Source organism: Podarcis raffonei, chromosome W, assembly GCF_027172205.1.
Source record: "Podarcis raffonei isolate rPodRaf1 chromosome W, rPodRaf1.pri, whole genome shotgun sequence".
Classification (NCBI taxonomy): domain Eukaryota; kingdom Metazoa; phylum Chordata; class Lepidosauria; order Squamata; family Lacertidae; genus Podarcis; species Podarcis raffonei.
The window spans coordinates 6,622,294-6,646,808 of NC_070620.1; the positions used below are offsets into that span (position 1 = coordinate 6,622,294).

Genomic DNA, 24,515 nt, shown 5'->3' on the forward strand with positions numbered 1-24,515 from the left:
TACCTAGAAAAAGAATCAATTAGAACCATGAAGTACCTTGCTCCTCCCAAAGAGGGCTCAAGAGGACCAACCAGGTCTGCGTGCACTAGCTGGTAGGGTTTGGAAGCCTGCCTGCTAGACTCCTTGCCTTTTGGAGCAACCTTCACCTTGTTCTCTGCACAAGATACACATTTCATGTGAAATTTACAGGGTTTGATGTTCAAACCTTCAACCAACCCAGGCATCTTGGCCAGCGCTTGCCAAGACATGTGACAAAATCTTCGATGTGCATCGTGAATACATCCTGCATGAAGAACCTTGTTAGTTTGTGCAACACAACAAGAATCAACATTTGAGACAGCAACAGCATTGTTATCATAAGTTATACAGAATAAGCCATCCATAAACTTTGCATGCAAAATGTCCTCTTTGCCTTTCCTGATGACACAGACGCTCCTCTTGAAGGATATCTCAAAACCACGCCCAGTAAGCTGTGGGACACTAAGCAAATTGCCCGCAGCTCCTGGAACAAAAAGTACATCTCTGATGGTAGTTTGCAGACTTGCAAGTTTCACAGTCCCAACTCCTGCAACTTGCAAAGTCCTTCCATCAGCCAGGTGGATCTCACCATCTTGAGGTGTGAAGGAGATAAACAGATGGCGGTCCTTTGAAAGATGGCAACTGGCACCAGAGTCAACAACAAACCTGGCCTTGGCCTTTGGAGCAGGTTTTCCAGCAAGCAAAACCTTGTTTCCCACCGGCGTGGGCTTTTGCAGCTTGCCTTTAGCCTTTGGTGAAGCTGTGCCAGCAAACAAAGCCTTGTTTTTCCCTGGCTTGGGCTTTCCACCCCCCTGCTCCTGGCCATCAGACGTGCCTTTAGCCTTTGGTGAAGCTGTGCCAGCAAACAAAGCCTTGTTTTCCACTGGCATGGGCTCTTCACCCTCCCTCTGCTTCTGGCCATCTGCAGGCATCTTGCTCTGTTTACCTCTGGCCTTCCGGCCTCTGCTAAGGCGATGACCTTGGTTCTCACGAGAAACAGAGCTAACAGCTGCCGACTTCTTGGCTCCCCCTGGAGGCTGGAATGCTGCCTGGGATGACGTGACAGTCTGCTCCCCTTGCAGCTTGCAACCGGTGCCCTCAGCATCCCTGCATTCACTCGCATTCTGGGAAACAGCCAGGACCTCCGATGCATTCAAACTCTGGGCTGGGATGATTGGCAGATGGGCTTTTTTCAAAGCATTCCACATCTTACGTGCCGTCGTATTTTCAGCTAGCGTTTTTAATTCCTCCAGATAGACGGACAAGACTATTACGTCTATGGCCCTTGAATTCTGGGCTCTCCATTTCTCTGGCAGAGGAACTGGAGGGGCTTCAGACACAGTATGCCAGACTCCAAACTGACGCAGCAAACTCTCACACCATTTTGCCCAGGTCTGATAATTGTGCAGATTTAACTTTGGGCACTCAGTGGCCTCAGAAGCTTGGAAAAACTCCATTCCAGCTTTTTCCTTTAGCCGTGAGCCTTTATGCCTTCAAAGACGTCTTATCTCGGCAGCCCATTAATCACGAATTCTCTGGCTCGGCTCCCAGACCCATTAGTCTGCCGGAGTTCAAAGACCTTTTCCGCGGCAAACAGAAAAGCCTCTGCTTTCGCTTTTCCAACACATACCTTTCAGCAGTCTGTCGCAGTCTTACTCTCCTGTAAGTGCCGTGAATCTGGGCCCGAAACCTGTTGTTGGGATACTGCAGGGAGACAAAGTCCATCTGAGCCCCCAAGCTCGGTTGCCGGACGATCCATCGATCTCCCATAGACAGGCAATATCAGCAATTAGCGACACGAAGCCTCAAGAATAGATTGCCGCATTCTTAGGCTGGTGCACACTCTATCAGCAGAATTCACACAGCAAAAGATGCACAGCAGGAGAGCATATTTACAGTTTATTCAGCGTTGGTCAGAACAAAGAAACCATGACCGCCTGCATCGGTATGTTCAGGCAAGAAGAAGGAAACGAAAGCAACTGAAAACATAAACATCCTGTGAACAGGAAATACGCAGACTCTGTGACTCACAAAGCCTGCTCCCTTTTAAGGTGGAACGGAAATATCCCAACACCACCAGGCTCTGTGGTGTAGCAACTTTCTTGGCAAAAAATGCCTCTGAAACAACAATATGCCGGGAACTCCCTGAATCAATAATCCAGGTGTTTCGCCGCTCATCAGGACACTCGACCACGGCCATCACAAGTTGCGCCGTCTGCTTCTTCTTTGCAAACTTCTTCTGCTGCTTGCGCTGCTTTGGGCTCCTCCGGACACTGCTTCCTCAGATGCCGAGTAGAACCACACTGGTAACAACGCCGAACAGCAAACGCAGCCTCTTTGCCAGCCGTAGCTCGGGTACGTTGTTTTGGCTGCTTCTCCTCAGAAATGCTGCCTGCACTCCTCACAAGCCGATTGCCTGACGAAGCACTTGAAGCTGACAACTCCTTTCTGTCACGCCTCTGCCATTCCTCCAGCAGCCTGCCAGTAACATAATCCAGAGTCAGATCTTCTTCATGCATAGCTTCCAGCGTGAGAACGAGATTGTCCCAGCTATCAGGGAGAGAACTTAGAATATTGCAGACCTTTTCCTCCTCTGGAAGATTACAGCCTCTCTCCTGAAGTGCCACAAAATTTGAAGTGCATCGAAAATTTGGTCATTTATCTTGGCAGGCACTGGCCAAGATGCCTGGGTTGGTTCAGGTTTGGACATCAAGCCCTGTAAGTTTCACATAAAATGTGTATCTTGCGCAGAAAACAAGGTGAAGTTTGCTCCGAAAGGCAAAGTGTCTAGCCGACAGGCTTCCAAACCCTATCAGCTAGTCTACGCAGACCTGGTTGGTACACTTGCGCCCTCTTTGGGTGGAGCGAGGTACTTAATGGTTTTAATTGATTATTTTTCCAGGTACATTCATGTGTTTATGTTCCAGCAGAAGTCAGAAGCATTTCCTAGGTTCAAGGCGTTCTGTGCTTGGTTGGAAAATGCCCACAGTAAACGCATTAGCTGTTTGTTTACAGATCAAGGCGGTGAATTCACTTCTCAACAGTTTGAAGCTTTCCTGACTGAGAAGGGAATCCAGCACGACCTCTCAAGTCCCAGACCTCCATGGGAGAATGGACTTTGCGAGCGGGCAAGTCAAACTTTGCTGCAAGGACTAAAAACCTTGTTGCATGATGCCAATCTCCCTGAGAACTATTGGGCGGAGTCTTTGAATACTTTTGTTTATTCATACAACAGGAGACTGTCATCACCTATTGGTTGTACTCCCTATGAGAAAATGTTTGGTAAGAAACCTTACATCAAGCACATGAGAATCTTTGGTTCTGACATGTGGGTACACACTCCACAGAGCAGCAAGCCTGGGAAGCATGGGGCACATGGTTTGTTCATGGGGTGCATACAGGGTATTCATGACTGACTCAAAGTCCATTAGCTTCACAAAGAGTGTTGAGTACAATCCTAAGTGGGGGGGAAATGTGGGAATTTTCCAGAGTCACTCACAGGAGAATGAAGATGATGAGGAAGAAGGGGAAGCTGATCAGAGTTCGGATTCCTGCTCAGTGGGCGGCGCTGCTGCTGTGGTCAGCGACAGTGATGACACAGCAGACTACAAGAGCGCAAAGGCCTCAATCAGACCATCTGATGCGTCTGACACTGAACTGGAAGAACCACTGTTCACCATTGGCTACTTTTCTCCTAAGAAAGAGGAGATGAGTGCAGAAGACTTGCATCTAGTACGCAGATCTGAAATGGCCACAAATGGCAAACCTCCAAAGAGATTTGCTGATGAGTTTGCTAAGACAGCAACTGCTGTTCTTGGTAGCTCAGAGAAGGTGTGGGAACCTGCAAGCTTCAAAGATGTACAGGAGTTAACCTCTAAAGATGATGAGCCCTGGCTTAATGCCATGAAGGCTGAAGTTGATTCCTTGAATAGGAACCAAACCTGGGAGCTAGTCCCAGTAGTACCAGGAATGAGGCTGGTTGGCAGCAAATGGGTCTTCAAGGCCAAGACAGACCAGACTGGCAAGGTTGCCAGGCACAAAGCCAGATTGGTCGCAAGAGGTTTTTCACAGGCACCAGGACAGGATTTCTATGAGACCTACTCACCCACCATCAAGTATGAGAGCATTAGGCTAATGCTCAAGATTGCTGCAGAAGATAAACTGCACATTTCTCAACACAATGTGAACACAGCTTTTTTGTACGGGATTTGGGGGGGGGGAGCTGTATATGCTTCCACCTGATGGAGTGGAGGTACAGAAGGGAATAGTCTGTAAACTACGGAAATCCCTATATGGTCTCAAGCAGAGTGCCAGGTGTTGGAACATGAAACTCACTGAGACATTGCTTTCTCTAGGTTTTCACCAAGGTAAAGCTGATCCATGTGTGTTTGTCAAAGAGGAGGGGCAAAACAAACTGTATTGTTTATGTTTTGTTGATGATCTTCTTTTGTTTTGGAAGAATCAGGCTTTGTACCAAAGCACCCTAGCTCAACTGAAGGAGCACTTTGACATGAAGGAACTTGGTGAGATATCCAACTATCTTTCTCTGCAGGTGGAGAGGGACCAAGCAGGTAATTTTCTGGTACACCAAACACAGAACATTGCTGATGTATTAACCAGGCTGAATTTGGTTGATGCAAACCCAGCAGACACACCAACGGTTTGTGTATCACATGCCTGTTTACTTCCAGCTCTCTCTGGGAACTTTCATTGCATGTTGCTTTTGTATTACTGCTGTTTTTCCCGGAGACGAAGGCAAGCAGTCATGTTTTTCCTTTGTTCCTGACTACGCTGAAAAAAGCTGTAAATATGCTCTCTCTGTCTGCCTCTTCCGTTGTGGATGATTTACATATTCTGACGAAGAGTGTGCACGAGTCTCAGAACGTATCTGAGGCTCGTGTCGCTAATTGACTGATGCTGTTCCACGGGAGACCGGTGATTGTCCGGAGCCAGTTGGGGGCCTGCCTGATGCCCCCGTCTCCCTGGCAGTATCCCAACAGTGCTGTCTCAAAGACAGGGGCCACAGCAGTCGCTTCACCCCTGTGCCTTCTTTTCCCGCCAGCTTACTTATGCGGAGCGGAATGATGATATTTGGGATAGTGAACCTCTTGCCATTAAAGTGGCGTTCGAGGAATGGTGCCACCTGCTTCAGGTGCACCCGGTTCAGGTCCTCACGGATCATCGGAACCTCGAATATTTCCAAGCCATTAAATGCCTTAAGCACGGTGGGCTTTGTTCTTCACATGTTTTAATTTCCAGATCGCCTATTGCCCTGGCACCCAGAACAGAAAGTCAACGCTCTTTCCTGGAGGTACTCGGACTCTGGGGATGACGGTTCAGAGCCAGCACCCATGTTGACCTCGACCAATTTTCTCCAGGGAACCTGGGAGCAGGACTTTCAGGCACAGATTCGCCTGGCTGTTCGACAGGATCTGTTCACCAAGGACTGGTTGGATACTGTCCCGGTGCCTTTGGGACCAGGGGGTGCGCCACTTGATGTCTGGGATGGGTGTGTGTACCATCGCAGCCGGCTCTACATTCCGGAGGGGCCGCTCCGGACCTAGGTCCTTGAGCAGTGCCATGACACGTGAACCGCCGGACATGGGGGATACGCGAAGACACTGCAGCTACTGGCCTGAGCTTTCTGGTGGCCAGGGGTTTGGGTGGACATTAAGAAGTACATGCAGTCCTGTGAGACTTATGCTCAGACCAAGGTGCCGCGGCAGAGACCCCTGGGGCTCCCGGATGCAGTGATCTCCGATAGGGGTCCCCAGTTCACGTCCCGGTTCTGGGCAGCCTTCCTTAAGGGACTGGGTATTGAGAGGTGCCTCTCTTCCGTGTACCACCCTCAAACAGATGGCCAGACGGAGAGGGTTAATCTGTGGAGAGAATCAGAACTCACAGGGTTAAGAAGTTCTGAGTGACGTCTCACATTCTGAGGCGTGGTTTAGTATACTGAGGGGAGTGTTTTCCTGTGTCTCAGTGTGTTGTTCCGTTACTGGAGGAGAGACGGGCAAAAATGAGTGCTCTGTCACCAGGAGGGTTCTGAGTTGGTTTTCTACACGAATAAAGACTATTAGAAGATAAGGAAGGCACCGTGCGTTAAGCCTGATTTATTACACGCACACACACAGCAACAGTTTCTACGCTGCGTACACTCTGCTACAAGTAGCTGTGGGAAGTCCTGGAAGCAGAGCGCTGAGCGGAAGCGTGTGGGCTCCAGAAAGAAAAGCTACAAATCAAACATTCCATAGGTTATGGGTGGTCCGCAAACGCTTTGAAGCAGTTTGTGTGTTGCCGGTGTGTGCTAGACGCTGGAGAAACGCTGAAGCCAGCTGGAGTCCTGCCAAGGGTCTGAGGGCGGAGGAACTCGCTGGAGAAGAGCTGCTCTGCTGAACCGGGAGCTGGGAAGCTACTGCTGTTACGTGAGTACGCTGGGCCCCGGGGGAGAAGATGGCAGACAGCCATGAATCGTACGCAGTCCCATTTGAAAAATTGGACGGAAAGAACTGGGAGGAGTGGAGCAGGAAGCTGAAGGCATGGCTGGTAGCCAAGGGTCTGTGGGAGGCAGTCCGAGGGCCTCCACAGCAAGCGGCGGCCGGAGCTTCGGCAGCAGATGTTGCAAACGCACACGCGTCGCAGAGGAGGAACCAGAAAGCCCTGGAAGCTATAGTGCTCAATTTGGAGGCCTCACAGCTACCTTTGGTAGAGGGTCTTGATAGTGCTCAGGCTGTTTGGCAGGAGCTGGAGAGGGTTTGCCGAGAAACCACAGCGGAAGCCAAAAGCCACGTCCCCAGATGCAGTACAGCCTCAAGGAGAGCTGCTGGCAAGGTTGGGGGGGGCAGAGAAGACCAAAGGCAAGTTTGCAAAGTTTTCCACCGGTTGTTTGTGTGACGAGGAGGAACGCCGCCTAAGAGGGGGCCGAGCTGGCACAGGGAGCCCATCCAGTTGCAGGGGGGGGGGCAGGCCAGCGGAAGGCACAGTTCAGGTTTTTTCCACTCGTCGTTGCTTTATTTGCAATTCTCCTGACCATCTGCGTCGCTACTGCCCCCAGAGAGCAAGGGAGACAGGGCAGGATGTTTCCAAGGTCGCTTCCCATGGGAACCAGTTGGGTTTCCATGGCAACCAGTCCAGCAAGGGAGGCAGGCGTGGGAAGACGCAGAGAGTACGTGGCTCAGAGGGAGAAGACGGCGCTTATCAGCTATCTGCATCCATGGCGGTTTTAGAGGACACCTGCCAAGGCCCCAAGGACGGGGGCAGCGGGAAGTCTGTTGCTAAGGCAACAATGAAGGACAGCTCCAGTGAAGACAAAGTGATGCGTTGGATTGTGGACTCTGCTGCCAATAGGCATTTCATAACTGAGACACCTGGTGTCAAGATGTGGAACTGCAAACCTGTTTCAGCTGGGAAATCAGTGTGCTTTGCAGATGGTTTACAAAAGCCATTGTCTGATGTTGGAAATGTTTATGTTTCTGTTTTGCAGGCGCAGCTGGAAGTCTACGTGTCGCCAGGGATAAAACATTGTCTTTTATCTGTACCTTGTCTCTTACAGGAGGGGTATAAGGTTTGTTTTGAAGAGAATGTCTGTACAATTTCCAGAGGGGGGAAGCAACTAGTAAGTGTTGAGAGAAATCAGAACAACCTCTTTGTTCTGGAAACACCTCTGGAGGGTGAAGGGAATGCTGGGAAAGCCACCGTTCACACTCATGTTTCATGTGCTTGCGTGTGGCACAAGAGAATGTCACATGGTTCTTGTGAAGACATCCAGATGTTACCGGAGTGCACTAAAGGGTGCAAAGTAAAGGAATGTGGTAAACCCCTAAATTGCAGGGCTTGCAGGAAAGCCAAGACCAAGGGATACAGTTATCCCAGGGTGGAGAGAGTAACCACAAAACCTTTTGAGCTTGTGCACGCAGACCTTTTTGGTCCCATGCCACAGCCAAGTCTGGGCAGGGCCAGGTTTCTGCTGACGCTGTCAGATGATTTTACTCAGAACGCATGGGCGTTCACGCTGAGAACGAAGGAGGACGCAACGCAACTGATCAAAGATTGGATTGCAGAGGTGGAACTACGGTTCTCCACCAAGGTGCAAGGGTTCAAGTGTGACCGAGGTTCAGAGGTCACTGGGTCTGCTCTAAAGAGTTTTTTTCACCAGAGAGGGATACATCACAAGGTGACTTCTCCTCAGGAGAGGGGCGTGGCAGAGCTTAGGAGTAAAGCTCTGGTTCAAGCATCAGAGATTCAGCTGTGTGACTCTGGTTTGCCTCAGAGGTTTTGGGCTGAATCGATTAAATCTGCAAATTTCACGATGAACAGGTGCTAAAATGCAGTGGTAGGTGAAACCCCGTATTTTTCACTCCACGGACAGAAACCGCAGGTGCATTTCCTCCGTGCGTTTGGTGCGAAAGCCTTGGTGCCTGTACCAAAGTTTCAGCAGAAGGAGGGTGGCCCAAGGTACCAGGAAATGATCTTCTGTGGGTATGAACCTGCGACAAAGGGGTGGAGGTTCGCATATCCAGAAGGTGATCAGACCAAGCTTCTGATCAGTAAACATGCTGAGTTCTGTGAGCAGGATGGTTGGGTAAGGCGCAAAGCGAGCCCTGACGTTCACTCAGATTGTCTGTCTGAATCTGAGGAGGAGGGAGAGCCAGAGGCTGAACCTGTTGGTGAGGACCAGGTCCATGATCAGGGTCAGGAACAGGGTTGGGCGTCTCCACAGGTTGTTAAAGGAGTGTCCAAGAGTGAGCCTTCATCTCCTGTTAGCATAATGGAGAAAGCTCACAGATGGGTCAAGTCAGAGGGGGAGTCGTCTGATGAAGAAGACACACTTGCTGGCCCCAGTGGGTCAGAAGAAGCACCCCAGTTTGTGCCCAGGCGATCATCTCGGGCAACAAAGGGAATTCCACCTGAGAGGTTTCAGGTCACCAATGCGTGGGTTGGTTTCGCACAGTGCGAACCTGAGATTTGTGAGGAGGTTCAACAGTTGCCTGACAATGATGCCAGGAAGGAGCGAAAGGCAGTGGGGAAGGTGTTGAACTCTCAGAGGTCTGTAAATGTGTGTTCACAACTCCTCTCAGAATGCAATACGAGAGGGGGTGTGGAGAGAATCAGAACTCACAGGGTTAAGAAGTTCTGAGTGACGTCTCACATTCTGAGGCGTGGTTTAGTATACTGAGGGGAGTGTTTTCCTGTGTCTCAGTGTGTTGTTCCGTTACTGGAGGAGAGACGGGCAAAAATGAGTGCTCTGTCACCAGGAGGGTTCTGAGTTGGTTTTCTACACGAATAAAGACTATTAGAAGACAAGGAAGGCACCGTGCGTTAAGCCTGATTTATTACACGCACACACACAGCAACAGTTTCTACGCTGCGTACACTCTGCTACAAGTAGCTGTGGGAAGTCCTGGAAGCAGAGCGCTGAGCGGAAGCGTGTGGGCTCCAGAAAGAAAAGCTACAAATCAAACATTCCAAGTCCTGGAGCAATATCTCCGCTGCTGCTTCCTGAGCTACCATCAGGATGATTGGCCTCCTGGCTTCTGGACCCCCATTCCTGCTCCCACCCCGCCATCTTGCCCCCAGTCCTGACGTCCCCTGCTGGGACTTCAATTGCCCGTGAACTGCACCGTGACAATCGACAAACATGATGACTGCTGGTTTATCAATTTTAAGATCCAAGTATTCATTTATAAATTTGTAAAGTATTCATATATAAATTTATATATTTATACATTTATGAATATAAATGTATTCATTTATCAGTGTTCTTATATTGGATTGCATATATGTTCCAGGGAGAAAATCTGTTTGATCTTTGTGAATTGTCTCCTTCAACAATATCTTTAATCTGTTCGCGATGATATCAGCATAGATCTTATAGTCATTGTTTAGCAGAGCAAAAGGTCTATAGTTAGCAATATTTGATAGTCCTGTTCCTTGTTTATGGATGACCGAGGTATAGCTCTCCTTCCAAGAGTCCGGTAGCTTTTAGGGGTAGGGATAAAGCATCTTCTAATTTTTTTATAATAAACAGCTGGAAGACTGTCAGGACCCTGATTTTGATCTTTGAATAGAATGCTGTACTTCCATCGCTGTAATGGGGAAATTCAAAGTTATTAAATTTTTTCAGCTATTTTGTTTGGCTACCTTAGAGTTTACTCTACAGGCTTTTTCTATTTTTTGTGTTACCTCTGATTCCTCAAGTTCTAACCAGACAGCGAGTTCTTTGGCTATTTTTCTCTCTATAACTTCCTCTGTCTCCTCCAATAATCCACTGAATCTCAATGTGTTTTATCTTCTCTGCATTTGTAAAATTGCCAGAGAGTCCCAGATTGCTTCTTGTTGTTTCCTCAAATCCACTGTTTCCTCTCGTATTTTATCGCATGCACTTTATCGCTGTATTTTTTTCTGCCCTTCTTCTAAATTCTGAGATTTCTCTTTAAGGTCATGCACGGTTTTTATTAATTCGGAATTTTTTTGTACCAAATTGTGTACCTGATCTGATAAATCCGCTGTAATTTTAACATTTTCATCTAATTTAACCTTCATTGACATAAAATTATCCTCTACTATTTTAGCATTTTCATTTACAGTTAAGATCTGCAATGTCTTTTCATAATTCCAATAATAATTCCTTGATATCCACTGTTGCATCTAGATCATAAGCAGAGCTTCTCCTTGCTTGTGTGCCTTGTGTAGCCAACGATGCAGTAGGAGGTTTTTTACCAGCCATTGCTGGAAATTTCTTTAGTCTCTTTAAATATGTAGCTCCTACCATACACTTTCTTATTCTCAAATTTATACGTGGTTCAGTCTATAATAAGATACTTCAAATTCATTCACATAAATTCTGAGTAGCAAGGTTAATAATTATAACTTCCAAATTCATTTACAATTTTTACCTGATAAATTTAAAAACTCACTAATTTAAGACTGAATTATATTGTGCAGTTTATCCAGTCAAATAATAATATAATTCCAATAATTGATTAATTAAATGAAACCATATTGATAATAAAAAGAAAAAAGAAGTAGGGGGGCTGGGAAATAAATGAACATAAATAAATAGGGACACGGGTGGTGTTGTGGGTAAAACCTCAGTGCCTAGGACTTGCTGATCGTAAGGCCGGCGGTTCGAATCCCCGCGGCGGGGTGAGCTCCCGTCGTTCAGTCCCAGCTCCTGCCCACCTAGCAGTTCGAAAGCACCCCTAAGTGCAAGTAGATAAATAGGTACCGCTTTATAGCGGGAACCTAAACAGTGTTTCCGTGTGCGGCGCTGGTGCTGGCTCGCCAGCTGCAGCTTCGTCACGCTGGCCACGAGACCCGGAAGTGTCTTCAGACGGCGCCGGCTCCCGGCCTCTTGAGCGAGATGAGCGCGCAACCCTAGAGTCGGTCACGACTGGCCCGTACGGGCAGGGGTACCTTTAAATAGGTACTAATGCGAAACAGATACTATAAGAGAAGAGGAAAAAAATGGGGTGATAAGAAAAATAAAGAAAAATTAAAAGGGACAAAGTGGGGAAAAAGACAGGAAAAAGAGAGAAAGAGAGAGAGGGAAAAGAGAAAGAAAGAGGAAGACAAAAAGGAAAAAGTTTTAAGAGAGCGACAAAAAGCTAATGTTCTGCCAGCAGAGAGGAATTTTCAGTTTGAGTGCTGTATCTTCTTTTCTTCACTACGTGTCTCAACTCCGTCAGATCTTGCTGTTGAGTGAGTGCGCAGCCTTTACCTCTAGAATGAAATTTTAGTCCAGCTGAAACCGATGACAGCCAATCAACTGACAGCACATTACTGCTGAGTCTTTCTAACCCAGCACTTCCATAGAAAGTATTGCAGGCTGATTGCATAAGCCAGTTGCATCAGCTAGCAAACTCAAGCCTGCAGACTTACTATCTCTCACATTGGTCCTAGAACAATGCAGCAGTATGATTGGTCCGCAGGAGCCACCCAATCCAGCTCCAGGTGGAAGTGAATCCACAACCTGATTGGCCTACAGGAGAATCCCGGAATTAGCCAATCACGTGTGGCCCATTGTGTAAATAATGTATATAAAGCAGATATTGTGGGGGAACTTTCATTCCTCGCTAATATGAGCTGAATAAAGAGCATGAAATCCACACTCAACTCCAAGTATATTTCACTTGCCTAGATGGAGGATATGGAAGGGCGTGTGTAGAAACTGGCCTGCTGTACAGAGGTAACATTTACATTAGCTGCCCTACTCACTTTTGCCTCTGCCCCCACCTACCACCAGCATGTGGTGCTCAGAAGGTTGCCCAGAACGGAATGAGGTAATTGGGTTGGGGGAAAAGATTTTCCACCCCTGAATTGGCATTTCCTTGTAGGGAAAGGCAATGCAGCCCCCCCCCCCCAAGTTCATTTTGTGTGTCCCTTTCCCAATCCACCCTGTCCACACTAAACCTACCTTTTTGCAAGATCCAAGAGATTGCTTTGATCCTGTTATCAGCCCCCACTCTTACAAGCTGATGCAATTTGAAACAAAACACTGCAGTGTAGATAAAAAAGTTTTAATGCCACTGCCGTTTGGCCCCCTTCTAACCAGTAGTGCGCACACTAGGAGAAAGAAACCCTTGAGCACCTGCCTTCATTGCATGCCTGCATGATGTGAGTACACAGAGGACCATCTTCAAGCCTGGACAGAGGACAGTTAAGATCTGCAGCCTTGGTGGTTCCACATTCAGCAGTGCAGTCAATGTTCTCTAGATGTTGGGAACTCTTCATTGGCTGCAGCAGAGGCATTTGGCACAGGGGAAGAGGCTGGTTTGGAGGGTCAGCATAGCTCAGTGGTAGAGCCTTACATGCAGAAGTTTCCAGGTTCAATCCTCAGAATCTCCAAGTAGGAATAAGAAAGACAGACCACTGCCTGAAACCCTTGAGAGCTGCCACTCAGCATAGACAATATGGAGCTAGATGGACCAATGGCCTGGCTGTAAGGCAGATTCCTATGTCCCTTTACTCCAAGTATGGGGAAACTTGGGCCCTCCAGATGTGGTTGTGTTACAGCTCCCATCATGACCAGAGATTATGGGAGTTGTAGTTCAGCAACACCTGGAATGAGAAAAGCTCTCATCTCCACACCTGCTATATTCCCATTATCCATTTTCACCCTCTTACCCTCTTTAGCCAACTTAAGAAGCAGCGAGTTTGTTAGTTGAAATGCTCCCATTGCCCTGTCATGTCCTCATCCCCATCCCTATTTAAAAGCTCACAAGTAACCCTCAAGGTCAAATCCTGGGACCCAGTGGCAGTCCAAACCGTTTTGCTGTCTGGGGCGAAAGACAAGATGGCAGTCTCTCTCTTGTTCTATAGGCAGAATCTGACCAGGCTTTGAATCTTAAATCATAACTGGGCAATGTCTTCCAGCACACTTGAGCTGACTTGGAGAACTCAAGGCAGGCTGTGTGACACACACAAGCTAGTCCTCCCAACACTTTGCTGCTGCTCGCCAACCACCTCTACCCTGCCCTCAGCATCTTCCGCCTGAGGAGGCTGCTGGTCCCTCTCACCCCCAGCCCCCAAAGAGCTGCCTCGTCCAAAAGATGGAGAAGATGAGTAGTAAAGTCATGCTTAAGATGAGAGCCATCAGGTAGGTGAAAATCTGGAGCTGGGGGTTGCAGGCACACGCCCACATTGGGGAGCGGTGGTGGTTGGGCATGATTGTGGTGGCAGTGGTAGCACTAGCCGGGCGGCTTGGCTCACAGTAGCTCTCAATGCTTGGATCTCTCACTGGGCCCAGGTCCAGGGTGTAAACCCTGGGCTGGCAGAGGAAGTACCTGCTCTTGCGCTGCTCCTTCAAGCACAGCTGCCAACCCTACAGGATGATGTGGTTGGGCTCCAGGCACAGCAGGCGCAGGAGGGCTTCATTGGTGGGCAGCTCAGTGACAGGCTGGTCGGAGGGGAGGACAGTAGGGTGGCGGCAGAGTGAGCACTGCAAGCGGTTCTGGGCTGGGGACACCAAGCTGAGAAGAGCCAGGCACTTGATGCAGAAGGAATATTGGCACTAAAGGACCTTGGGGTGCAAAAAGTGTTGTCGTAAGGGTTTCAGCAGATGGGGCATTCAGCCTCCAGCCCCTGGACCTGCTTCTCAGCCATGGGGAAACCCAGTCAACAGCACAGCCTTCTTTGCTACCTAGGAGACTAAAAAACAAGGGCAGGTGGAAACCCAATGACAGTAATCATACAGCAGCATCAATGCAGTGGAACCTTTGGCCCACAAGAGGGAACGTTTGGCTTGCCATAGGGCCGTATTTACTGAGGCTGATGGGAGTTGTAGTTCTTCAACATTGGTGGGGGTGGGAGACAAGTTTCCCAACATCTGGTTTTTACAGCATCAGCAAATGCAAAGAGAGAGGTCCTCCACCCAAGGGAATTTGCAGTATGAAGTTTAAGAGTGGAAGTAAGCCCTTCTCTTGCAAAGCAATTGATAAGGCAAGGGTGGGAAGATAAACATCCACATCAGAACAGCCTGCTGGAACAGTCCAATGGCAATCTATTTTATTTTATTTTCAATGCAAAATTACAACAAAAATTACAAACATTGAATCCAAAATGAAACAGTACAAACAAGGAAAAAAACCCCAAAACACAAGAGAGGGAAAACACACACACACACAAACAAAAAAACAAAAAAACCACCACACGTCTACAAATAATACCATATCATCATTCTAATCTAATCATTACTGTCAGGGGACTGCCATCGGAACAGGGAAGGGAAGGAGAGGGGCAGTTAGGTTACAGGGAACCTCCGAAAATCTTGTGAAGCAGTTCCCCTTCCTGTGGTGGGGAAAGCCACACCTCCAGTGGGGAAGAGGGGAAGGGACCAGAGGATGCTGCTGGGAGCCTCAGCACCGCTCCTGGGCAAGCCAGCCAGGAGGGAAGCACGCCTCTTCCGTCACCCACCCTGCGCAGAGGTGTAAAACGCAAAGAAGGAAGGAAAAGGCTGGGGGTGACTAAGCTATTATGTTGGGGGAGGACCCGGAAATGACCACTCCCGGATTCTGCTAGCGATTGAGGCAGACATGAACTTGTGGTTCTACACTGTAAATAGTTTTGCACCAAAATAAAACCTGTAAAAGACAGGTTGGAGTCCTGACTGGTTACTCACAAGCAACCACCATTGCCATCTGACAGCAATCCGGGAGTCATTGCGGTTGCTCAAGTGTAACAGCAGAGACACACACGATGAGTCACCTCAAAAAGGGAGCTGCAGGCGGAGGCACTGAGGGAGAGGAGGCGTGGAACGTAGCAGCCATGGTACAGAGGAACGTGGAGTTGGAGCCACACGTCATCGAGCTTGTAGTGAGGCTTGAGGAGCGCAGAGTGCAGGACCAGCAGGTCAGAACCACTCAAGTTGGGAGAAAAGTACCATTGCTGCTGAGCAAGTTTGGAGGGAACCCCCAAGAATACCTGGCATTTAAGACTGAGATTAAATACGCCCTGGACTTGCAAAAGAGGGCCACCCAATGGAAGTGCAGGTGTTAATCGATTCTGGGGTGAGTGAGAATTTTTTCAGCAGAGACTTTGCCTTGGAGCACCAGTTGCACCTGTTACCACTAGACTTTCCCTTGCAAGTCACCACCATTGATGGGAACCCTGAAACCAACCGTCTCCTTGATCTCAGACCCACTGAAAGAGGCGGTCATTAAACCGCTTCTTAAAAAAACATCTTTAGACCCAGCCAATATGGCTGTCAGCTTCGTTCCGTAGCTGACAGAGGCTGGGAATCTAAGCAAGCCAAGGGAGATAAGGACACTGGAATGTGGACTGGAATGTGAGAGGGAGGAGGGGCAGCCGAGTGGCAGAGTTTCAGAGAGCAGAGAGCAAGCAGAAGATAGCAAAGCTCTAAACACCAATCTTAGTTCAGAGACAGAAGGGGAGAGGCCGGGAATAGCTAGCCCAAAAACTTGAAGGCGCAAAAAGGTCAGTGAGAGGAGGGAAAAAGAGCGGAAGCGAAAGGTTTTTTTCCACTGTTGGAAGAAGAGGAAGGGGCGGAGTTTAGACTCGGCAACTGCTAACTTGGAGTCAGACACAGAGTGAAGGAGCTCCAGAGTGATTTATGTGTTTGAGCAATAAACCTGAGATAATTACTGCCGGTGTCTCGCTTCTGTGGGAGAGCCAAGCCATTACAATGGCCAACTATCGCCCAGTCTCCAATCTTCCATTCTTGGGCAAAGTGATTGAGCGTGTGGTTGTTGAACAATTCCAAGCTCTACCTCTCTTTCAAATCGGAACCAGTGAAGGCGGTGAAGGTCCTGTGCGAGTGCCTGGAGGCGGTTGGAGGATGGATGGTGGCTAACAGATTGTGGTTGAATCCTGACAAGACAGAAGTACTCTTTTCGGGGAACAGGGGGCGGGCAGGTGTGGGGGACTCCCTGGTCCTGAATGGAGCAACTGTGCCCCTGAAGGACCAGGTGTGCAGCTTGGGAGTCACTTTGGACTCACAGCTCTCCATGGAGGTGCAGGTGAATTCTGTGTCCAGGGCAGCTGTCTACCAGCTCCATCTGGTACGCAGGCTGAGACCCTACCTGCCTGCAGACTGTCTTGCCAAAGTGCTGCATGCTCTAGTTTTCTCCCACTTGGACTACTGCAACAGGCTCTATGTGTTAGTTTCTGTTTGTGCCACTGTGCAGCTGCTTAGAGTCACAAGACTCTGTTTACATTCAAGAGACAATCCAGGCTGTTGGAAGTCTCACGGAAGACGGATGTGATGTACTGGTTTCCTGTTCCTTTGTTTGTTTCAGTTGCTCTCTGCTCTCACAGAGAGAGAATGTGTTTTCTGTCTGCGTAGCTTAGTAATAAAACTCATAGAGATGTGGCCATAAATCTCATCACTTCCGTGTGCTGCTTTGATTCTCTGCATAATGGGAATGTGCCTGGAGGTCTCATCAAAGGCTCAGATCGTTAATCACATCGAAGGACTCAGCCGGAGGAAAATGAGCTTTATCAGCTCGGTCGAACGGAGATTTCAACATTTTTTGTTTCGGGCCCAGAAGAACATCAGAAAGAATGGAATGTAGGTTATCTTCTCTGTGTGTCAAGGGTGGACTTCGAACTTCAAGCCAAAACACTAACCGGCTGCGGCAGAAGGGTGCTTTTGGAATGCAGCTGCTTGTAAACAGACAGAGTCTGCCTTAAAGACTCAGACATGGCTAATCCAAAAGTACAGGAGGCTCTTCAAAATGCGATGGGAATTCCAAAGCTCTCAAAAGGTAATTATCAGGACTGGGTGCAGTATGCAGAGGCTCTGCTAAGAAAAGAGGGTCTGTTTAATGTGATAACAGATGCCCCCCCAGCTCCGGTGACCGAAGCATGGGAGGCTAAGGATTCCAAAGCAAGGGGGACTCTGACGCTTATTGTGTCCCCTGAAGAGTTATGTCTTTTGTGTGACAAGGACTCAGCCCAAAGAGATGTGGGACAGTCTCCAACAGTCACATTTAAGAACAGAGGCTGGTGCTTCTTTGCTCTTTTAGGCCAAGTTGCATGATATGGCACTTGCTGATGGAGCAGACGTACGTGCTCACCTCATGGAAATGCAGAATCTCAGGCATGAGTTGCAACAGCGTTGAATCACCTTTCCAGAGGCTGTGTATTCCTTCATGATTCTACATTCTTTGGGTTCAAGTTGGGAAGCGATTGCCAGCCAGCTTGCTGTTTTGCCTACTGCTCTGCTAACGGTAGCACATGTTACTGCTGTGGTGTTAAATGAAGCGGATCGGCGTAGTGCTAACTGCATCACTAAGGGGGAGTCCTCACAGATGTCATCCCAGAATGCAGTGGAACCACTAGATGGCGCCAAAGCTTTGAAGGCAGTGAAATGCTACTCGTGTGGATGTCTAGGCCACGTGAAGAGGGAATGTAACTATCCCAATGCCAAGGCAACAGAGCAGCACAGCGAAAGTTCAACGTGTGGAAAAGGCAAAGGTAAAGGCAAAGGTCAGAAGTCCAGGACAACGCAACTCAATGTTAGTTTCTGTTTGCCACTGAGCAGTGCTTTGGAGTCACAAACTCTGTTTACATTCCACACATTCCATACTGTTGGAAGTCTCACGGGAGACGGATGTGACGTTAGTGGTTTCCTGTTCCTTTGTTCCTTTGTTCAGTTGCTCTCTGCTTTCATAGAGAGAGGATGTATATTTCTTTGCTGTCTGCGTACCTAGAAAATAAACTCTTTACAATGTAGCCATAAATCTCATCACTTCCGCATGCTGCTGGAAACTCTGCTTAATGGGAATGTGCCTGAGGCCTCATCAAAGGCTCAGGTCGTTAATTGTCGTCAGGGGCGACTAGGCCGGAAGATGAGCTTTATCAGTTTGGCCGAATGGAGATGCCGACATTTTGGGGTCTGGGCCCAGAAGAACAGACTGTAGGTTATCTTCTCTGTGTGTCAAGAAGATTGATGAGAGGTATGTGCTCGAGCCCCAGGAAGCCTGCCAGTCCCTAATTAAGGGTGGTCTTTGAACTTCTAGCCAAAGCTCTGACCGGTTGCTGCAGAAGCTCAGGAGCATGCAAAGGCCTCAAGAAGGGTGCTTTTGGAATGCAGCTGCTTGTAAATAGACGCAGCTTGCTTTAAAGACACAGAAGGCTAATGCCAGAATAATGGAGGCCCTTCGAAATGCCATGGCAATTCCTAAGCACTCAAAAGGGAATTATTTGGACTGGGTGTAGTATGCAGAGGCTCTGCTAAGAAAAGAGGGTCTGTTTAATGTGATAACGGACGTCGTCGTCCCCAGCTCCAGTAACTAAGAATGGGAGGCTAAGGATTCCAAAGCAAGGGGAACTCAGACACTTATTGTGTCCCCTAAGGAGTTATGTCTTTTGCGTGACAAGACCTCAGCCAGATTGATGTGGAACAGTCTGCAACAGTCACATTTGAGAATGGAGGTGGGAGCTTCTTTGTACTTTTATGCCAAGTTGCATGATATGGCACTTGCTGAAGGAGCAGACGTACGTGCTCACCTCATGGAAATGCAGAATCTCAGGCATGAGTTGCAACAGTGTGGAATCACCTTTTGAGAGGCTGTGTATTCCTTCATGATTCTATATTCTTTGGGTTCAAGTTGGGAAGCGATTGCCAGCCAGCTTGCTGTTTTGCCTACTGCTCAGCTAACGGTAGTGCACGTAACTGCTGTGGTGTTGAATGAAGCGGATCGTCATAGTGCTAGCTGCATCACCAAGGGCAAGTCCTCACAGACGTCATCCCAGAATGCAGTGGAACCACTAGATGGCGCCAAAGCTTTGAAGGCAGTGAAATGCTACGCGTGTGGACATCTAGGCCACGTGAAGAGGGAATGTAAACATCCCAAGGCCAAGGTAACAGAGCAGCGCAGCGAAAGCTCAACGCGTGGAAAGGCAAAGGCAAAGGTCCGAAGTCCAGGACGACGCAACACAAGTCAATGGTCTCACGCCTCACTCCAAAGGTCCAGAAGACGTCTAGATCTTTCTTCATCGACGACTCGGGAGCTACCAGGCATGTCTGTCGGGACAAACACCTGTTCGTGTCTGTTACTCCACAGGAAGGTGCGATTCAACAAGCAGGTGACCACATGATTTCCAGTCAAGGCTACGGAACGGTTGTTCTTCACAGCTCTCAAAATTAGCTCTTATCCTCCAGTGAAATTACTTATACAGCCAAATCGTGAAATTAATGTCTTTTACCCAATAAAGAAGAAGAAATTCTCTCGACCTTAGTTAGCTAGTCCTTGCTTTAGATTATTTATAAGACGGGGAGACGGACTTCCTGTTTGCGCCTTCCCCGATCGTGCCTGATTCAAAAAAAATTTTTTCTTTACAAATCCAATTTCCGTATTACTCACGGGTTGTTGCTTTTAGAGTCCAATTGTTCACAAGAAGAAGTCAGCGCTCTCCGACCATGGCATGCGGCTTCACTCCGCAGGTGAAGCAGTCGACTCTCAGCACCGCGCCGCTCACCCCGTCCCCCGTTCCGAAGCCTTTAAAAAGGCTCCTTCGCGGGTCGGGGGGGCGCAAATGGTGCATGCTGAGTCACCAAGTTCACAGGCTTCAGCGCCTGTGATTTCTGAGGGTCCCTGCGTCGCCGCAGCAGCAACACCCGGATCCTGCGGAGCCGATTCCCTCCGGAGCTCGGAGGGAATCTGCCATTAGCCGATGGCGCTAACCCGGAAGTGCCCAAATTCTAATATTCTTTCAATTAACTGTATTATACTTTTGGGGGGGTTTTCAACAGTCAGAATCAGATGCTTTGATCTTATATTCCTTTTTCCCTAATGAGATACCTTTTATTTTATTATCATTTCTTATGCCATTCATAAATAATTCCAGTGACAAGGGGCAACCTTGTCTTGTCCCCCTCTCTATACAAAATTCTTCTGTTATTTCATTATTAAGAATAGGTTTGGCTTTTTGTTTCCTATATATTGCCTCTATAGCTTTAATATAATCTTCCCCCAGTTTCATTTCCTTTATGACCCTTTTCATGAAGTCCCATGACACCTGGTCAAATGCCTTTACTGCATCTATTGATATTAAAGCAGCCTTTTTGTCTGATCTTTCCTCTAGGTATTCTAGTAAATCTATTACATTCCAACACATTCAATGCCAGAGATCGTCGGTGCTGGCAGAGCTCTGAAAAAGCAATCCTCCCGGATTTACAATGCTACTCCTCCCCCCTGACCCACAGTCCGCATGGTGTTATCCCATGTAGTGAGACTACTTCGCCTTCCCGTACCCAGGTCTCTGTCACGCAAGCCAGGTCAATCCCCTGCGAGACAAAAAAGTCATGCATGGTGGCGGTTTTGTTGCCTATGGACCTGGAATGCACAACACCAATGACAGAGGTGGGTAATCCCTGCTCGCCCTACCCTCGTTCCTTGGGATGGGGCATAGATTGGAAGGGGTTCGAGCATCACTGCATCTCAAAACCCTTCACCAATAGTGATATCTAGCCCCACCGCCATTCCTCCCTAGCCCTTCAATAGTGGGAATCCTAGACCCCATACTAGCCTCCCCAATAGACGGGTAACATCCCCTCATTAACAAGTCATCCCTGGGCCAGGACTCCTGGGTCAAAATGGTAAGGGGAAGAGGTGAAGCTTTGATAGGGTAAGTATCCCTAGAAGATAAAACCCAACCAACCGCACCCCAAGCGGGGAGGACGGTCCCACGGTGTTTTGTTAACTGTCAATCCCCCTGCGGGAGTATTAATGAGGCATGTGCTATAAAATGGGGATTTCTGGCCAACAAAGAGCCAGCTTTGAATTCGGAAGATCTGTCCATCCTGTCTCACCAGGAGTACAGTAGAGAAGATCGATCATTCTCATAAATTTTTGGAACATTAGGCAAAGGTCCAGATATAGATTGGGTGCTGGATTTCTCCAGACTGTCAGCAAGATAGAGTTATTTAGGTGTTGTTGCCATAGAAATGTCAGAGGTGCCAAATTCCTCATCTACTTCGATGTCGCTTGAAAAGGGAACAGGGAGTTGCACTGATGTCTTTCTATGGGGTAAAAAGCTGTTGGACGTCTTTAAATATTGTGCTCTAGGCTCTACTGTCCTTATATTTTGGGTAGAAATCTTAGTCTTTATACTCATTAGCCTCTTCTTCAGGTCTTGTAATTCTAGGCTTACAGAATTATTTTCTTCCTTTGGGCAGTTAGTATTTCTAGTGTTAAGCTTGAATTCCCTTGTCTGCATTAGCTTTGACTCTATGCAAGGAACCAATTGCCTCCTTGTTTCATCCTTAAATACCCTCACTGGGCGGAGAGAGTGGAACCACCATAGAGTATCCTTTATCTCCATGAGTCGAGATGGGAGGGCTGATGATCTAAAGGTCATAAATAGGCGCACGATGTTTCCCAAGGTAGGCAGGAAGTGGAAATTTTCTAGATCTGCATTTCAGTAATGGTAATTCAGGAGCTGAGACAAGGACATAGTAATTTGTCTGTGGTTCATCCATCTATGATTGTATCGGTGAATCTCAAGCATTATCTGGTTCGTTTGCAAGACTTGACAGGACCTCACTTCATCCATAGTTCGAGTTGGTGAGTTGTTAACAAAGTCATTTCTTATCATCCTTATAAGCCCTTGGGCATTTAAAGGGGATGAACTGGTATCCAGTTGTTTCTCAATGTTAACTATTTTGGTGAGGATTTCATTCAGTCTTTGGAGAACCAGATCCATAGTTTCTGCAGACAACATGCAAATCTCTTGGTAGGGATGCGTATCCGGAATCGGTTGAAAGCAGGCTCCTCTAATATCTTGTTCTAGAGACATGGGTGGGTCAGCGTTAGGAGCGTTAGGAGTGGGAGGAACCCCTCCTGCTCCTGCTGTTGCCCTCTTGGACGGATTAGCTTTTTCTGGGAGGAGGGGGGTTGGGTCATTGCCATCCTCCTTAAGGGGGGGAAGGTTACCCTAGCATTGTTACTCACTGTTTGTTCTGTTTGTTCCATTTCCTCAGCTTCCTCAACCCGCTCTGTTTCTGAGCCAAGGAAGACGGCGTTGGCTCTCTGCCAATTCTTTGTTTTAGAGGAATTATGAGTCCCAATTATACTATTCTGGCTCTTTGTACCTTGTTTTCTCCTTCTGGCAGGCATTCCGATAATTACCGTATTTTTCGCTCCATTGGACACACCAGACCATAGGACGCACCGGACCATAGGAGGGGGAGAACAGGGGGGGAAATTTTTTCTTGTTCTCCCCCTCTAAAACAAGGTGCGTTCATCCCTTTTGAGGTCATTATTAGGACTTGCAAACTCTGTAAAATATGAAACAATATGTTGTGAGCTGGGAATACTGCCTTTATCAGTAAGAGCATGGCTGAGGACCTTGAAATATTGGATCTTCCTCCATTATAGAGCCCTATCCCCTAATACTATACTTTACGATCTTTTAAGTGATAGTGCAATCTACAATCTATCAGTGATTTGTAGGAGAAAACTGGATTCGATAGGGCTCACTCTAACTGATTTTGAAATCTCTGATCCCAAAGATATATGGGAAATTATCAGGAAGACCCTCACAGAAAAAAGTGTTCTCGCCATGCTTGAGGTTGCAAAGCACAGCACCTGCTCTCCTATCCACCTAAATCTCCCTTTGTGTTGAGATTTCCAAAAGGGATACATGACAAATCTGAAGAAACATGAATCGTGTAGGCTGTTTATGTTGGCCAGATTTAACATGTTTCCCTCGGCGGTAGTGAGAGGAAGATACTTAGCTATCCCAGAATCAGAGCGTCTCTGTAAATGTAGAAAACAGGAACCCGATACTCTAGAGCATATATTCTTTTCCTGTGATTTTGGCAGCTATGCCAGAAGACAATTATTTGAGGCCCTAAAATTTAATAGACAGTTTTTTACACAACCAACTGTTCAGGACCTGCTGGCGGACAGCGATGATCAAATTACTTTAATAGCGGCTGAATTTTTAAGTGCTGTCCATGAAGAAAGAATGGGCCATGATAAAGAGACTTAGTGGTTTTTATTTTTTTTTTTATAATATTTTTATTGAACAATTTTTTATATAACAGAAACAAAACATACATGAACAAACATTCAACAATAATAAAACATAAAACAAGTACCATTTCATAACCCAATTTCTAAACCTTACTTCCTCGACCTCCTCTTACTTCCCGTTTCTGTATTCCAAAATCTTACAGTTATTCAGCGAAATCTTGCCTTATTTTATTATAAATTTATGCTAATCACCCTTATTCTCTTTGTCATAACCATTACTGATAGTAACCATTTGTTTTAATCCAACATCATTCTAACTGTCTCCAATTTTATAATATTTCTTTAAATAGTCCTTGAACTTTTTCCATTCTTCTTCCGCCGCTTCTCTTCCCTGGTCTCGGATTCTGCTCGTCATCTCTGCCAAGCTCATATAGTCCATCACCTTCATCTGCCATTCTTCCAGTGTGGGTAGAGACTTAGTGGTTTTTAATGGTAGGTGATGTTGTTGTGTTGTATTATATTATTTATGTACATTGATTTATTTTTTGGAGTTAAGAATAGGACTGGGATAAATTGTGTTCGCTGAGCCCGTATTTTATACAGTCTGTATATGATGTTTGTTTGTTAATGTGAGGTGTGATATGCCTAATAAAGGATTTTGAATTGAATTGAACAAGGTGCGTTCAAGGTACATTCACCCAGGCTTGTGGGGCTGGTGGTGGGGGGGAAGCACTGCTTTCCCCCACCGCCAGCCTCAAAGATCCCTGAAGCCTTTGGAGCGCAGCACCCGCTGCCCTGGAGAGGCTGTGTGCGCAGCCATCCCCAAGCTGGAACAGCGAGACAGAGCCCTCCGCCTCGCTGTTCTGGCTTGGGAACAACCTTGCTAGCTTCTGCAGGACAGCTCGGTGAAGGCACCCCGCTGCCCTGGAGAGGCTGTGCGCGCAGAAATCCCCAAGCTGGAACAGCGAGACGGAGCCCTCCATCTCGCTGTTCTGGCTTGGGAACAGCCTTGCTAGCTTCTGCAGGACAGCGGGGTGAAGGCGCCTCGCTGTTCTG

At 47.6% G+C, this 24,515-nt stretch overlaps 1 pseudogene; it reads right to left on the minus strand.

The window, feature by feature from the left end:
* Positions 1 to 13,531: 13,531 nt before the first annotated feature.
* On the minus strand, positions 13,532 to 14,121 carry LOC128406040 (E3 ubiquitin-protein ligase RNF183-like; annotated as a pseudogene).
* Positions 14,122 to 24,515: the final 10,394 nt, after the last annotated feature.